The sequence below is a fragment of the Lithobates pipiens genome, unplaced genomic scaffold (assembly GCF_037356315.1).
Source record: "Lithobates pipiens isolate NorthernLeopardFrog02 unplaced genomic scaffold, aLitPip1_a1.2 Scaffold_22, whole genome shotgun sequence".
Classification (NCBI taxonomy): domain Eukaryota; kingdom Metazoa; phylum Chordata; class Amphibia; order Anura; family Ranidae; genus Lithobates; species Lithobates pipiens.
Window position 1 is genome coordinate 320879925 of NW_027507784.1, and position 15923 is coordinate 320895847.

Sequence of the window (15923 nt, forward strand, 5' to 3'; positions counted from 1 at the left end):
CGCCGGAGCCGCGATACCCGGAAGAAATGCAGAGGGAGCATGTCAGCTCCCTCTGTGTGGATCGGGCCAGATGTCGGGGACTCGTCCTAAGGGAAGTATTTCATAATGAGCTAGTATGCGGTGCATTCTAGCTCATTATGCCTTTTCCTTTGCAGGTGGCAAAAAAAACATTAGCGGGTATACAACCGCTTTAAAGTGGTTGTAAACCCTTTCAAAAAATTCCCCCCCAAAAAAAACACCTGCAAGACAGGCACAATGAGCTAGTATGCATAGCATACTAGCTCATTATGAATTACTTACCTGAGATCAAAGCCCCCGCAGTGGTCCTCGTTCACCACTCCGGCGGCCGACGTCTCTCCAGGGGGTTACTTCTGGGTATCGCGGTTTCGGCGCTGTGATTGGCCGGAGCTGCGATGACGCCACTCCCACGCATGGGGATTGGTGTGTGTAAAACACACGGTTTCCGGTTCTCTGAGTAGAGAAGAGACAGATTATCTGTTCATGCGATCTCTCATCTCCCCTACACAGTCCCCTCATGAGGGAACACACTTAACCCCCTGATCGCCCCCTAGTGTTAACCCCTTCCCCGCCAGTGACATTTTTACAGTAATCAATGCAATTTTATAGTACTGGATCGTTGTATAAATGCCAACGGTGCCAAAAACGTGTCAAAATTGTCCGATGTGTCCGCCATAATGTCGCAGTCCCGCTGCCATTACTAGTACAAAAAAAAAAATTTTTAATGCCATAAAACTATCCCCTATTTTGTAGACGCTATAACTTTTGCACAAACTAATCAATATACGCTTATTGCGATTTTTTTTTTTAACCAAAAATATGTATAATACATATCGGCCTAAACTGAAGAAAAAATTAGTTTTTTTTTAAATATATTTTTGAGGGATATTTATTATAGCAAAAATTTTAAAATATTGTGTTTTTTTTTTCAAAATTGTCCCTTTTTTTGTTTATAGTGAAAAAAATAAAAACCGCAGAGGTGATCAAATACCACCAAAAGAAAGCTCTATTTGTGGGGAAAAAAAGGCGTCAATTTTGTTTGGGTTCAACGTCGCATGACCGCGCAATTGTCAGTTAAAGCGACCCAGTGCTGAATTGCAAAAAGTGCTCTGGTCAGGAAGGGGGTAAAATCTTCTGGGGCTGAAGCGGTTAACTCCAATATTGTGTGGAGAATCACACAGTTAATGCCCAGTGTAGCTACCGTTCATCAGAGTACCACAGGCACCAGACCACATAGGGAAATGTTTCTCCTCTCTATAACAGGTTCAAGAAGTTCTATTTGTTCAAGTAAATGTCACTGGAGCTAAGATAGCTTACTTATGCTCGATAGGTACAGACTCAGAGGCTGTCATCCTGATCCAAACTTCATTATCTAATTAGTCAAAGACCTTGATTAAGCATGAAGCCCAATCTAATAGTCTGTAATATTGCAGGCTTTTTCCAAACCACTGACTCGCAAGGAAGTGAGGACCAGGCTTCCTGGCCCCTAGCAGTCTGCACATTTAAAAACACATTAGTAATAGTAGCTACCGTTTTTATGCCTAGATCTGATTAGAAATCCCTGTATACGTTAAAAAGCTGGCCATAGATGGATCAAAAGTTTGCCATTTTAGCAGGGACCAGACAAATTTCAATACACGTATGGCTGTTCCTGTTCTAGGCTGATATAATGGCCAAATTCTCCCAAGCTTGTTGGAAAATGATCCTTTGATCAGTGGAGGAGAGTCCCCGCAGTCAAAATACAAGACCAAAAACTGGAAGGATTCGTTCATCCACCGCACTTGTGTGGACGGGGGAATCCATTCAGTTTGTTTCCATCATCCAGCCAATTGGTCAAAAAAAAAAAAAAAAAGATCCATACATGGCCAGTCTTACATAGCACTGCCAATGTTAGTACACAGTTTAGAGCAGGCATGTCCAAAGTCTGGCCCGCGTTCTGGTTTGATGTGGCCCCACTTGGAATTTGCATATATATACATCTGTTTACATATCAGGTAATACAGTGCAGCGCACATACAGCTCAGTACACCATCCATCCATGTCAGTAAGTGCCTGAGAACTTGTGAATGCGTGAGGAGCAATGCCTCATGAGACACGTAGTCCTGGGCAGGAAATGAGTGGGTCTAAAAGGCGGAAGTTTTTTTATCCATATATATATATATATATATATATATATATATATATATATATATATATATATATATATATATATATATATATATATATATATATATATATATATATATATATATAGGGGCACGCTATACTATAATTTGCAGCTTGCTAATGGGGCACTCTGAAGGCAGGAGGAGCCAGAAGCATCGTTGGGGGGCACCAGAAGAGAAGAATCAGAGATTCTCTGTGCAAAACCATTACACAGAGCAAGTAACACGTTTGTTGTTTAAAAAAAAAAAAAATAATTACTTTAAAGAATGTGTAGGGAAGATCAGCATCTGAACCCAAAGATGGCGAAAGCGGATAGACTGGAGGTAATAGAAGGCATTACAATTATTTTAAGTAAACTTTTACGTGGGGGCAGGGCACACTACGTGGGGGCAGGGCACACTACGTGGGGGCAGGGCCCAGTACAAGGAGGCAGGGAACATTACATGCACCCCAGTGTAAAAAGGGTCTAAATAAAAAATGTGATCGACGAGTCTGATGATATTTCTTCTGTCTGCAATTCTCATAGTGGATTAGAGATTTTGCTCCCTAAGAGCCGGTTCACACAGCGGGCGATGCGAGGCGACACGACTCGCCTCGCTCTCGCAAGTCGCCCCCGTTCTGTACAATGGAACCGTTCTGAGAGGAGCGACTCGAGTCGCTCCGACTCAGAAAAAAGGTTCCTGTACTACTTTTGGGCGACCTCGGGGCGACTTGCATTGACTTCTATACAGAAGTCATTTGCAAGTCGCCGCCGAGGCCGCTGCAGGTCGCGGCGAGGCAAGTCGGAGTCGCCTCGCCTGCAGTGTGAACCGGCCCTAACCATATAGTTGGTTATTTGTATTTACCACTGCATATAGATTAAGAATAAATTGCCTTTTTTTTAAACTTTATATATTAAATTATACACTACACTTTTTTTAAGGTTACTATCCAATTAATCGAAACAATAATCAACCAACTAATCAATTATGAAAATAATTGTTAGTTGCAGCCCTACTCTAATCACCTTCTAACACTGATCCTTATATAGGAAAGAATTAAAAAACAAAAAAAGAACATAATGTCCATTTAATACTGTATTTGCTGACTCTACATAAAAAAATAAGAAAAAAAAGGGAGGATAAAAAGCAACCAAATGAGTCACGAGGAGCAAAAAGAATGCTCGCAAAACCTAAAGTGCAAAAAATAGCCCAACAAGACACCAAAATGCCATCCTTACATAACATAAGAAACAGAAAAAGACCACAGGATTGTAAACAAATTAGATCTGTATAAACAAGTTTAATTGGTTTGACCACATCAAACACCAGAATAAAACAAATATCACTAGTAACAGAAACACAGACTGTGCTTGTGTGGATCCAAAGATGCTTGGTATGTAAACAACGTGAGGCAGGTTCATCAGACGCTCCCTGCTTCTACTCCATTTAACGATGTGCACCTCACAGCAACACAAGTGTGGATATTAATGAAACAAACAAAAAAGGAATTTAGCTACCACTGGGCTCAGATTTTGCTATAAAAAGATCTAGGCAACCTGGAAAAATTAAGAGTTGGCTTTTATGAAAACAAATTATATATATACACACACACACACATATATATATATATATATATATATATATTAAAAAAATAATAATAAAAAATATTTAGCCTGCTTTCACACTGAGGCACTTTACAAGGCACTTCAGCACTAAAAATAGTGCCGGTAAAGAGCCTCTCCTCTGTCTCTCCAGTGTGAAAGTCAGAGGGCTGTCACACTGGAGCGGTGCTCTTGCAGGACAGTAAAAAAAAAGTCCTGCAAGCATCTTTGCAAAGCTGTATACACTGCTCCTAAAGCATCCCTGCCCATTGAAATCAATGGGGCAGCGCCGCCGAACTGCCGCTGCATCTGTGCTTTGCTGGCGTTTTTAACCCTTTTTCAGCCGCTAGCAGGGGTTAAAAAAGCCCCACTAGCTGCCGAATAGCGCCACTAAAAATAGCGGCTCTTTACCGCCAATGCCCGCTGCCCCAGTGTGAAACTAGCCTTGGGGGGAGGGGGGAAAGCACATCAGGAGCAGTAAAAGGAAATATTCAGAGCAACCTAGCTTCTGGCCGAGATGGTAGAAAAAAAATTCTTTTGGAGAAAGGATACTTTTTTTTTTTTTTTTAACAAATAGGCAACAATCAGAAATCAATCATTTTGTCAAATCTGACTACCTGATAAGGGTGCTTTGAAGAACACCATCAAATAAAGAGATAAAAAAGGAATTTAACAATTCTCAAAGAATAGATGATTAAAAGAAAGTAAAAATTGGATTACCTGACGAGGGCAGGGGTCCCCATAAATGTCCCACACTGGAGATATACTTGAATAATTACATGGGACAGTTTGGCAAAGGCAACCTGACATGATGCTTGTTCAATGATCTGGGAGGACTTTACACAACACTACAGAAAACATGCACTAAACGAAGAGGTCAGGGCATCCCCATTATGCATTTAAACACTGGGGAAAGAACTACTACAAAGTACAATTAGGATAAAGTGGAACAAGGGATATTTAGGATAAAGCCATTTGGGTACCATGAGAAGACCAGATGGAACTCTAAAAACATAACCCTTAGGCTGGCCATACATTATACACTTGTACAATTTTTCCTTTAGCAGTGCAAATACTAAGCATTTGCATGATTATCGGTACTCGTGCAAATTCTCTGAAACTGATACTTTCAGGCTCAGTTCTTTTTATATGTCAGTGGGATTCCCCCACTGACAGCTGAAATGTAAAAAAAAAGAAAAAAAAAAAGCCACAGTTATTGGCTAAGGAAAGGGGCCTTTGCGTCCTTAACAACCCAGTGACTCATTCAGCTGTCATTGGGGTTCCCCTGTTGACAGCTGAAGTGCAAATGAAGTCTCAGCAATGGAAGCCATCGGGCAATGTTTATCAACAACATTGCTCAGCCTCTGAAACAGAAAGATAAAAGGAAACATTGTTTCTTTTTGTATCTTTCTGTTTATACATCTATGGAGCACAGGGAAGAACTTTGAACTGCATATAAAGTCAATTTGCTTTAGAGCAACCTGTCAAGTAAAAAAAAGTTTTTGTTTTTTTATTATTGTTTCTCTGTTGAACCCCTTATTAAACCTTAATTTACTCTAATCAGCCCTAATTAACTCCTGATTCGCCTTCTCCATTTAATTATTGTTTTCCAGCTGATTTTTTTATTTTTTTATTGTTCATTTCTATTTTATAAACTATTATTAATTAAAAAGTTTTTTTTTTTTTTTTTTGCTTTGTTCATTAATATTTTTAGAACTTTAACAGATAGTTTACATGTTTCACATTGAAAAAAAAGAGCAAAATTAACCTCTTCCGGACCACCTCACGCAGATATTACTGCGGCAGAATCACGTACCTGTACAATGTCCTTTACAAGGTGGGTTGCAGGCACACCCGTCGGGAGCTTCGTGAGCACAATCGCGGGTTCCGCGGACTCAATGTCCGCAGGGATACCAGTGATTGTCTCACGGAGAGGAAGAATGGGGAAATGTTAATGTGAACAAGCATTTCCCTGTTCTGCCTAGTGACACTGATCAACGCTCCCTGTAAATCGGGAGCGGTGATCAGTGTTGGGTTACACACAGCCCCCTGCAGTTAGAATCACTCCCTAAAACCCCCTACAGTGCCACCTAGTGGATAACCCCTTCACTGCCAGTCACATCAGTGCATTTTTAATTGCACTGATCACTGTACAAATGTGAATGGTCCCAAATTCGAGCCAAGCGTCCAATCTGTCCGCCATAATTTTGCAGTCACGATAAAAATCACTGATCACCGCCATTACTAATAAAAAAAATAATAAAAAATGCCCTATTTTGTAAACTCTATAACTTTTGTGCAAACCAATCAATAAAACGCTTATTACGATTTTTTTTTTAACAACAATATGTAGAAGAATACGTATCGGCCTAAACTGAGGGAAAAAAAATTTTTTACCTATTTTTTGGGGATATTTATTATAGCAAAAAGTAAAAAATAATGTGTTTTTTTCAAAATTGTCGCTATTTTTTTTGTTTATAGCGCAAAAAATAAAAAACGCAAAATGTGATCAAATACCACCAAAAGAAATGCTCTATTTGTGGGGGAAAAAAGAACGTCAATTTTGATTGGGAGCCACATCGCACAACCGCCCAATTGTCAGTTAAAGCGACGCAATGCCGAATCGTAAAAAATGCTCTGGTCTTTGGCCAGCCAAATGGTCCGGGGTTTAAGTGGTTAACAAAAAATAAATAAAAAATGTGATTTGTAAATAACTTTTTCAATGCTTGGTAATATATCCGACAGCTGAAGTGTAAACAAAACTGTTGCAGGAGGTATGGTAATTGGTGCCTCTTGCAAATGAAAAGTAAAATCACCTCCACTGTATCCCATAGGTATTGTCTACCTTTTATAGCAAGATCTACTTAATCTTTTTGCATGTTATGTAAATGCACCTACTGTATGGGATTGCGTCTTAAAGAGTGCTTGGTGTAATGTGCCTTATATAGCTCATGAGTAAATTGGAACCTCACTGCTGACGTGTATTTCGGTTGCATTTGATATGTTTGCTTGTTAAAGCTTAATAAACACCTTTTCTGATAAAAAAAAAAAAGAAAAAAAGAAAAGAAAAGCAAATCACAGAAAAAGAAAAGCAATAACATTGGAACACGGGAGAAGGCGCTTCACAATGACCAGGTTATGGATGGTTAATAGAAAAGTAATCCAAGCCAAAGGATGAGAAGTCACTAGAAATACCGCAGTGAAGGTGTAACAGACAACCTGCACACATCTCTGCTCCAGATACCAGTCAGACTACAGGAATGTTTGGATGGAGGTAAATCATAAAAAATAATAAAAATAGGTATACAACGAACAGTACAGTACAAACAGTACTACCTGTACAGATTATTACAGGTATTTATATAGTGCTATCAATTTATGAAGTTCTTTTACAGATATATTGTACATTCACATCAGTCCCTGTCCTCAAGGAGCTTGCAATTTAAGGTCTCCAACTCTTATTCATACATACACATACCAGGGCCAATTTAGACAGGAGCCAATTAACCTACCAACATGTCTTTGGAGTGTGGGAGAAAGCTGGAGTACCCGAAGGAAACCCACACAAGCGAAGCAAGAACATGCAATCTCCAGGCAGGTAGTGCCATGGTTGGGATTCAAACCCTAGTGCTGCCAGGAAGTCTCAGCCACTGTGCTGCCCAACATAATGAACATTTAGCTATCCTGGAGTGCTTGGAAGCAGAAAGTATTTAAAAATGGATACAAATAAGCATTCAATATGAGTGCAACAATGTAGAATTCAGTCACAGAGATTGGAAGTAATCTCTGCCTTCTAACAACAAGATGGATAGAATCTTTTAGATTGTAACCTCTCACCAGCAAGGCCCTCCTGGTCCCCCCCTTGTCTCCCTTCTTTACTGCAAAGTGCTGCACAAACTACTGGCACAAGATAAATCTGGTATAATAATAATAGAATATAGAGGTTAGCATGCCCCTGTCTTGGCATTCAAGGCTGACAGTGCTGCTTATTTAACAGAGAAATCATGTAAAGCATCAAAGTGGACCTGAACTCAATGACATTTGGCTTTCTAAAACAGAATCAAACAACCACCACAGGTCGTTTTTTCTTATTTAACTACTGTCTAAATTACTGACTTTTTTTATTTTTTTAACTGTACTAAATACGGATTGTTTTAATCACAGCCACTTCTTCATCCCCCCCCCCCAGCAACACATCACTGCTCTGGCCCGGGTTCCTAAAAGTGACAACGGCGGACCGAGCCTAGGCAATGCTTCTCTGCTTTTGATCTCCAATGCAGGCAGAGGTAACAGGCTGGCAAAGCAGGAGAACAAGCGCTACCCTCTAACAGGAAGTGCCTGAGCACAGACATTCATGGCAGGATCATGGGAACTCTTAATGAAAAGTTGCAGATTTAAAACAACTTTGGAAACAAGTTTTTTTTAGCAGCTAGTTATAGATCTACTCATTCTCCAATAACTTATTACAGGTATTTATATAGTGCTGACAATTCACGCAATGCTTTACATATATAACACATCAGTTCCTCAAGCAGTTTACAACCTAAGGTCTCACATACATGCATTGCACATACTAGGGCCAATTCAAACAGGAGCCGATTTTTTTTTCTTTTTTCAGGGATAAAAATAGAAAACGTAAAAGAAACACATAACATGGGAAGAGCATGCAAACTCCATGCAGATAGTGTCCTGGCTTTGAACCTGGAACCCCAGTGCTACAAAGACAGAAGAGCTAACCACTAAGCCACTGCACTGCTTCTGATAATTCAACATATATAACATTATGGGACATTTATTTAGGAAACAATGATTTGGCTGAGATGAAAAGGGGGTGGAGAGTGGGATACAAGGAAGCGAGTAACCACCCCCCCCCCCCCCAATCAAAAAATAAATAAAAATCACATTAGAATGTTATAATTTGGTAACTTCCAGAGTAACGGACACTTTTTAAAGAGTTAGCGAGCTGAAGGACCATTTTATTCCATATTTTATTGATAAAAGGGCTAGAAAGGATCAGTGACAGCATCTCCAGTAGTACAAAGAAACAATTGAATTGACATTAGTAACCAAAGTTACAAAATCAGAACAATCAATAGCAACGCACATAAATGATGATAGGATATATACGACACAAGGGGTACAGCACTGAGAGTACAGAACCAAACAAACAATAAGGACCGACAAAAGCAAAGGTATGCTAGAGCAAAAAGAATTTAGTTCGTAATGCCGCACTAATAAATCAACAAGTCCGTCTCCGTCAATTCAAAGAGCCAAGGGAATGATCGTGGTACAGTGACATGAAAAGAACATGTGTGAAGTAAAAGGTAAAACAACGGTATTCAATAGACACCTATAAAGTACTAGGGAGAGAAGTAAAAGTAATATACAACCTGTCTATGGTAGGGACCCCTAACCGCAGGAGGATACCAGCAGAGGAGAAGTATGACAATTTTAATACATTCCTAATCACCCAAAGGAAGGAAGGCAGGGGCCACCAGAAATACCCCACAGACTGGGGTGAAAATTTAGCCCTGGTGGAGGTATATAGGAAAAAAATAAACATCAGGTTCATGAGGCTCTGGAATATTATAATTCACATACAATACAGAAAAAAAAAACTGCAGTACATACAGAGTAAGGTAGTCTGGGTGGCCTGAGAAAGCACCCCCCACCCCTAAATAATTTAACCCTTTTATGGAGATAAAAAGTAATAAACGACAGGTGCAGGAAGCTCTGAAATCACATTGTAAATCAGATACAATACAAAGCAACAGCGGTACACAAAGAGTAAGGGAGTGATTGGGCTCTGCAATCTTGGTACCGAAAGACACCCCCCACCCATCATAAATACCCCAACACTGGAAGTAAGGATGTAAGCCTGGTGGGCGTACATAGGAGAAGAGGAACACTGAGTACAGGAGGCTCTGGAGGTCAATTATAAATCATATACAACACAAAATAACAGCAATACACACAGTCGAGGTCAAGCACTGCAATCTGGGTGCCCTGAAAAGGCAGAGCAGACCTCCTATAAATACACACCCCCTCCTCCTCCGCCTCACTGGGAAGGGAATTTAATTCTGATAAAGATACAAATAAGGAGCAAAAAAAAGTAACATTGAGTACAGGTGACTCTGGACTCATATTATAAATCAGATACAACATAGCAGTACACACAACAACATAGCAGTACACACAGAGTAGGGAGAAGTCAGGCAGTACACTTTGGGTCTCCAAAAAAAAAAAAAAAAAAAGAGAGAAGAAGACAGGGGCCCCCATAAATACATAAGAAACCACATAAGGGATACAATGAAGAGAGAAAATAATAAGCACCAGGCAGAGGAAGCCAAATATACAACATATAACCACATACAATAAAAAAAAATATAACCGTATGCAATACAAAAAATATAACTATAAATAGCACACCAAGTATGGCAGAGATCAGATACAGCAACATGCCCCCCCCCCCCCCATAAATACACAATGGGGGTAAGGGTTTAACCCTTTGCAGACTGATGAGGATGTATATAAGGATAATAATAAACACCAGGTACCGGAAACCCTAAAAGACAATGATAAATCTTACACAAAATAACAGTACAAGCACAGAGCAAAAGGGAGAGGTCAGGCACAGCAGTATGGGGGCCCCAGAGAAAGGCAGGGGGTCACCCATAAATACACCCTATTGGGAAAGAAATTTAACACTGGTGCGGGAACAAATGAAGAGGGGAAAAAAAAGCAACATTGAGTACAGGAGGCTGTGGAATAATATTATAAATCAGAAACAACAGCAGCGCACACAGAGTAAGGGAGAGGTCAGTCACTGTGCCATTTTGCCTGAGAGAAGGGCCAACCCCCCCCATCAATACCTCTGGGGTAAGAATTAAACTATGGAGGGGGTACACTTAAGACAAAAAATTATAAACACCAGGTACAGGAGAAAATTATAAATCATACACAAAATTAACAGTACAAGAGCACAAAGAGTAAGGGAGGAGTCAGGCACAGAAAGTTGGAACCCCAGAAAAAAAGCAGGGGCCCCCCCCATAAATACTGCCAGTTGGCAAAGGAATGTAGCCCCAGTGGGTGTACAAAAGAAAGCCAAATACAAATCATATACAATACAAAACAACAGGGGTATAAATAGCACACAGAGTAAGGGAGAGGTCAGGTACAGCAGTTTGTAGTCCCAGAAAAAGGCAAGGGGCACCCCATAAATACCCCACGGAAAAATAATTTAACCCTGGTGGATGTACAAACGCCAAATACAAATCATATACAATATAAAACAACAGGGGTATAAATAACACACAGAGTAAAGATGGATGCACACTACACAATTTTCTTTAGATTTACCAAAACCGTATAATATGAGGTCAAACCTAAACACTTTCAAGTTGTATGCAATCAGGCAGGCCCTTGTACTACATAATTAAAGGTAAATCTAAAGGAAATCTAACAACAAAAGTTGTATCGTGTGTATGTAGCTTTAGGGAGAGGTCAGGTGCAGCACCCCCTGAGGAAGGCAGGGCGCCCCCCCATAAATACCCCCACCATTGGGAAAATAATTTAACCCTGGGGTGGGGACAAAAGGAAGACAAATACAAATCATATACAATACAAAACAACAGAGGTATAAATAAATAGCACACAGAGTAAGGGAGAGGTCAGGCACAGCAGTCTGTAGCCCCAGAAAAAGGCAGCCCCATAAATATCCCCCCCCCCTAAAAAAAAATAACTTAACCCCGGTAGGTGTATAAAGAAGCCAAATACAAATCATATACAATAGAAAACAACAGGATCATAGATAAATAGAATACACAGAGTAAGGTAGAGGTCAGGTGCAGCACACCAGGCCCCCTGAAAAAGACAGCACCCCCCCAATAAAAAAAATACCCACACTAGAGGGTAATGGCCCGTACACATGATCTGAAAATCAGATGAATTATACCGCTCTTTAAGCGATCGTAGGATTATCGGATCGTTAGTACAGAGCTTTTCGAGAGACGATCACGACAGTTCACTCGATATTATCCGATGGGACAAACATGAAAAATTTTCTTCTTGTACGATTTTCGTATAATCAGTTCAGTTGTCATCCGAAAACACACAATACCAACACACTACACAACACGGGACATCACTTCCGATACTTCATTCTGCTGTACGAGAATTTTAGCAACTTTAGTAACCTCTTCATTTTCGATACATGACTAGCATGCAAAATGAAAATAAAAAAACGGGACGATCTGTTGCCTGATCGCCTGTACAGGGCGGGGGGGGGGGGGGGGGAATTAAGGATTTGATGAGGACACATATAAGGAAAATAATAGAAAATGAGCACAGCAGGCTCTAGAGTGATAAATCATAAATAACAAGTACAGCAGCACACAGAGTAAGAGAAGAGGTCAGGCACTGCACTGAGAGAGGCAGGGGGCCCTAATATATATATATATATATATATATATCACACTGGGGGCCATACATATACACATATATATATATACCCCTCACTGGGTGCCCTCTGTATATATCTACTCCACACTGGGGGCCATATATATATATCTATACACACACACACACACCACACTGGGGGCCCCTCACACACAAACTATATATATCCCACACTGGTGACCCTATACCAACACTGCCCCCCCCCATAATATATATACACCCCACACTGGGGTCCCACACATATATATATTATACACACATACATATATATGCATACATATACCCCACACTGTTGGCCCCCTCATACATATACCGCACACCAGGGGTACACAATTGACCCTTTGACTAGTAAAGGAGGAAAAATAACATGGGGGGGGGGGGGGGTCTAGAATTCTATATTATTACAGTAGAATAGCACACAGAGTCAGGGAAGAGGTCGGGCACTGAATCCCCCATAGATAACACACAGAGTCAGGGAAGAGGTCGGGCACTGAATCCCCCATAGAGAACACACAGAGTCGGGGAAGAGGACAGGCACTGAGTCCCCCATAGATAACACACAGAGTCAGGGAAGAGGTCAGGCACTGAGTCCCCCATAGAGAACACACAGAGTCAGGGAAGAGGTCAGGCACCGAGTCCCCCATAGAGAACACACAGAGTTGGGGAAGAGGACAGGCACTGAGTCCCCCATAGAGAACACACAGAGTTGGGGAAGAGGACAGGCACTGAGTCCCCCATAGAGAACACACAGAGTCGGGGAAGAGGACAGGCACTGAGTCCCCCATAGAGAACACACAGAGTCGGGGAAGAGGACAGGCACTGAGTCCCCCATAGAGAACACACAGAGTCAGGGAAGAGGTCAGGCACTGGGTCCCCCATAGAGAACACACAGAGTCGGGGAAGAGGACAGGCACTGAGTCCCCCATAGAGAACACACAGAGTCGGGGAAGAGGACAGGCACTGAGTCCCCCATAGAGAACACACAGAGTCAGGGAAGAGGTCAGGCACCGAGTCCCCCATAGAGAACACACAGAGTCGGGGAAGAGGACAGGCACTGAGTCCCCCCATAGAGAACACACAGAGTCGGGGAAGAGGACAGGCACTGAGTCCCCCATAGAGAAAACACAGAGCCAGGGAAGAAGTCAGGCACTGAGTCCCCCATAGATAACACACAGAGTTGGGGAAGTGGACAGGTGCTGAGACCCCCATATATAAGGAGGGGACCCCGGTGGGGGGTAGACAGGAGAGTACAGGGGGGGAGGGGGGTCTGTAATGACAATATACATCACATACAGTATATATAATATGCGGGGTACACGCAGAGTAATGGAGAGGTCAGTCCGGGGCCCCTATAGTCAGCCCTCACTGGGAGGGGGATTATCCGGCTGGTCGGTAGGGGCCCCCTTCATACACAAGGCCCGGGAGCCCCTCCAATCAGCGCTGACTGATCTCAGGCCTACCTCAGCCTGGAGAAAAAAAAAAAAAAAACTTTCCTCCCCGGATTGTCCCCCCTCGGCTCCCGGCTCCCTCCTCGCTCTCCCCCCTCTCTCTCACCTAGGAAACACCCCGGCTCTCCTCCCCGGGATTCCGCGCCGGGCCCGCCGCTTCTTCCTCCTCCGCCGCCGCAGCCGCTGCTCCAGCGCCTCCCATCAAGCTTCCAGCCGCTGGGCCGGCAGACGGTGCCAATAACAAAGCCAGCGCGGCTGCGTGCCAGCCATGCCCCGGTGAGCGCCTCTCCGCGTCTGTGTGTGAGGGGAGAGAGTGTGTGTGTGAGAGAGGCAAAGCGACAGAGCGAGAGCCAACCGTGCGTGCGCGTCACCTGCCGCCTGGCGTCCACGCGCCCGAGAAGCTGCTGCTGAGGGGCGGGGAAGGGGAGCGCGCGTGCCGAGCATGAGCTGAAGGGATAGGTGGAGAGAGAGATAGCGACAGAGCGCGCACAGCTGAGGCTAGAAAGCTTCCCGCCAGTCGGGAGCGCGCATAAGACTGCCTGACTGGAATGCTGCAATGTCATAATAATAATATTAGCATCATAATAAATCATAGAATTAATATGTTTTAATATTTTATTCTCAGGGGGGTTAACCTTTTAGCTACCAGAGCTATTTTTGCGGAGTTTTTTATACACACATTTCAAAAATAATTGAAATCATAACCCCCCCCCCCCCCAAAACATTTTATATTTTCTGAAAGCACACACCTCGAGAATAAAATAGTGGTAGTTCCCATTTTTTTACTTAACTTTTTACCACAAAGGTATAAAACACAATTTTAGGGCAAACAAACGCAATAAATTACCCACATTTTTTGGTAAAATATAAAAGAGGAGGTCGCACCGAGTAAATAGATACCCAACATGCCAAACCATAGCCCGTGAAATTCAGTGCACCGGAGTGAAAGCAATAATTCTAGCACCAGACCACCCCTGTAACACTAAACTGATGGCTTTTGAGGTGGCGGCTATAGAAATAAAGCCCCCTACAGGTCGTTAGTTTAGTGTAAAGGCCCGTACACACGGTCGGACTTTTTGACAACAAACATGCAAATTAGCTGTTTTGGAGCAACATCCGACTGTGTGTACGCTCCATCGGACAAACTTTTTCTGTTTTCATCGGACTTTTGTTGGCTGTGCGAATGGACAAACTTTCTGGCAACAAAAGTCCGATGGAGCAAAGTCCGACCGTGTGTATGCAAAAGCATCGGACTTTTGTACAAGGTACAAACACGCATGCTCAGAACCAATGCAAAAGATCAGACTACAATACAGAAGTTCACCAAAGGTGGCGCTGGAGTCATTGAACGTCCTCTTTTGAAGCGGCGTCAGTACGTTGTGACGTCATTACGTTCGTGTTTGTTGTCAAAAAGTCCGACCGTGTGTATGCAATACAAACTTGTGGACCACGCCCTTTGTACAAAAGTCCACGGAAAAGTTTGTACAAAGTCCGATTGTGTGTATGGGGCTTTACGGAGGAGGTCTGATGCTAGAATTATTGCTCTCACTCCGGCCTGCGTGGCAATATGTGTTTTGCGATCACCATATTCATGTGTAGGCACCCCCAATGTGCGCGTTTACATTTGTACGTGCGTATAAGTGGGGATGGGGAGCCTCACTTCTTTGGGGGAGAGGGAAGATTTTATGTGCTTGCATGTAACTTTATTTTTTTGCAATTAAAAAACATTTTTGTTTTGTTAATTATTATTTTTTTTAATCTAAAAGACCCCCAATATCTCCCCTGGGCTCCACTGAACGTATTGCAATACAGAACAGATTGCAATACAATCCTTCCCCGCTATGCTAGCCAGGGGAAAGTGACAAGTGATGCGGAAGTGATGTCATACACGCAGCTTTCCAGGTCACAGCAAGAAGAGGAGGAGAGCAGATGTGTGCCCACACTCCTTCCCCTTCACCCACCATGTCAGTCCCGGGCCTGCAGGTGGCCAGAATACATGGGGGGGGTGCCATTACCAGGGTGTATAGGAGCAATCAAGTGTCAGGTCCGTACGATGCATGGACCTGCCAGCAAAAGGTTAAGACCCCTTTCACACTGGGGCGTTTTTCAGGCGCTTTAGTGTTAAAAAAAAGTGCCTGTGAAGCGCTTGAAAGAAGCCTCATCTGCAATCCCAATGTGAAAGTCCAAGTGCTTTAAGAGCCGTTTCACAGTGTCAGTGCCCGAAAAATGCTCGTAAAGCGCCGCTTAAACTA

At 42.5% G+C, this 15923-nt stretch overlaps 1 protein-coding gene across 2 annotated transcripts in view; it reads right to left on the reverse strand.

Annotated features, from left to right (window-relative positions):
- The window catches only part of AXIN1 (axin 1), a 95416-nt gene extending 81381 nt beyond the window's left edge, over positions 1-14035 (reverse strand). The window contains exon 1 of one of the 2 annotated variants that reach the window (XM_077449491.1): positions 13778-14035. The gene's annotated coding sequence lies outside the window, so the exon portion shown is untranslated. The remainder of the gene's footprint in view (positions 1-13777) is intronic. The other variant, XM_077449492.1, reaches the window with a different exon arrangement.
- Between the last annotated feature and the right edge of the window lie 1888 nt (positions 14036-15923).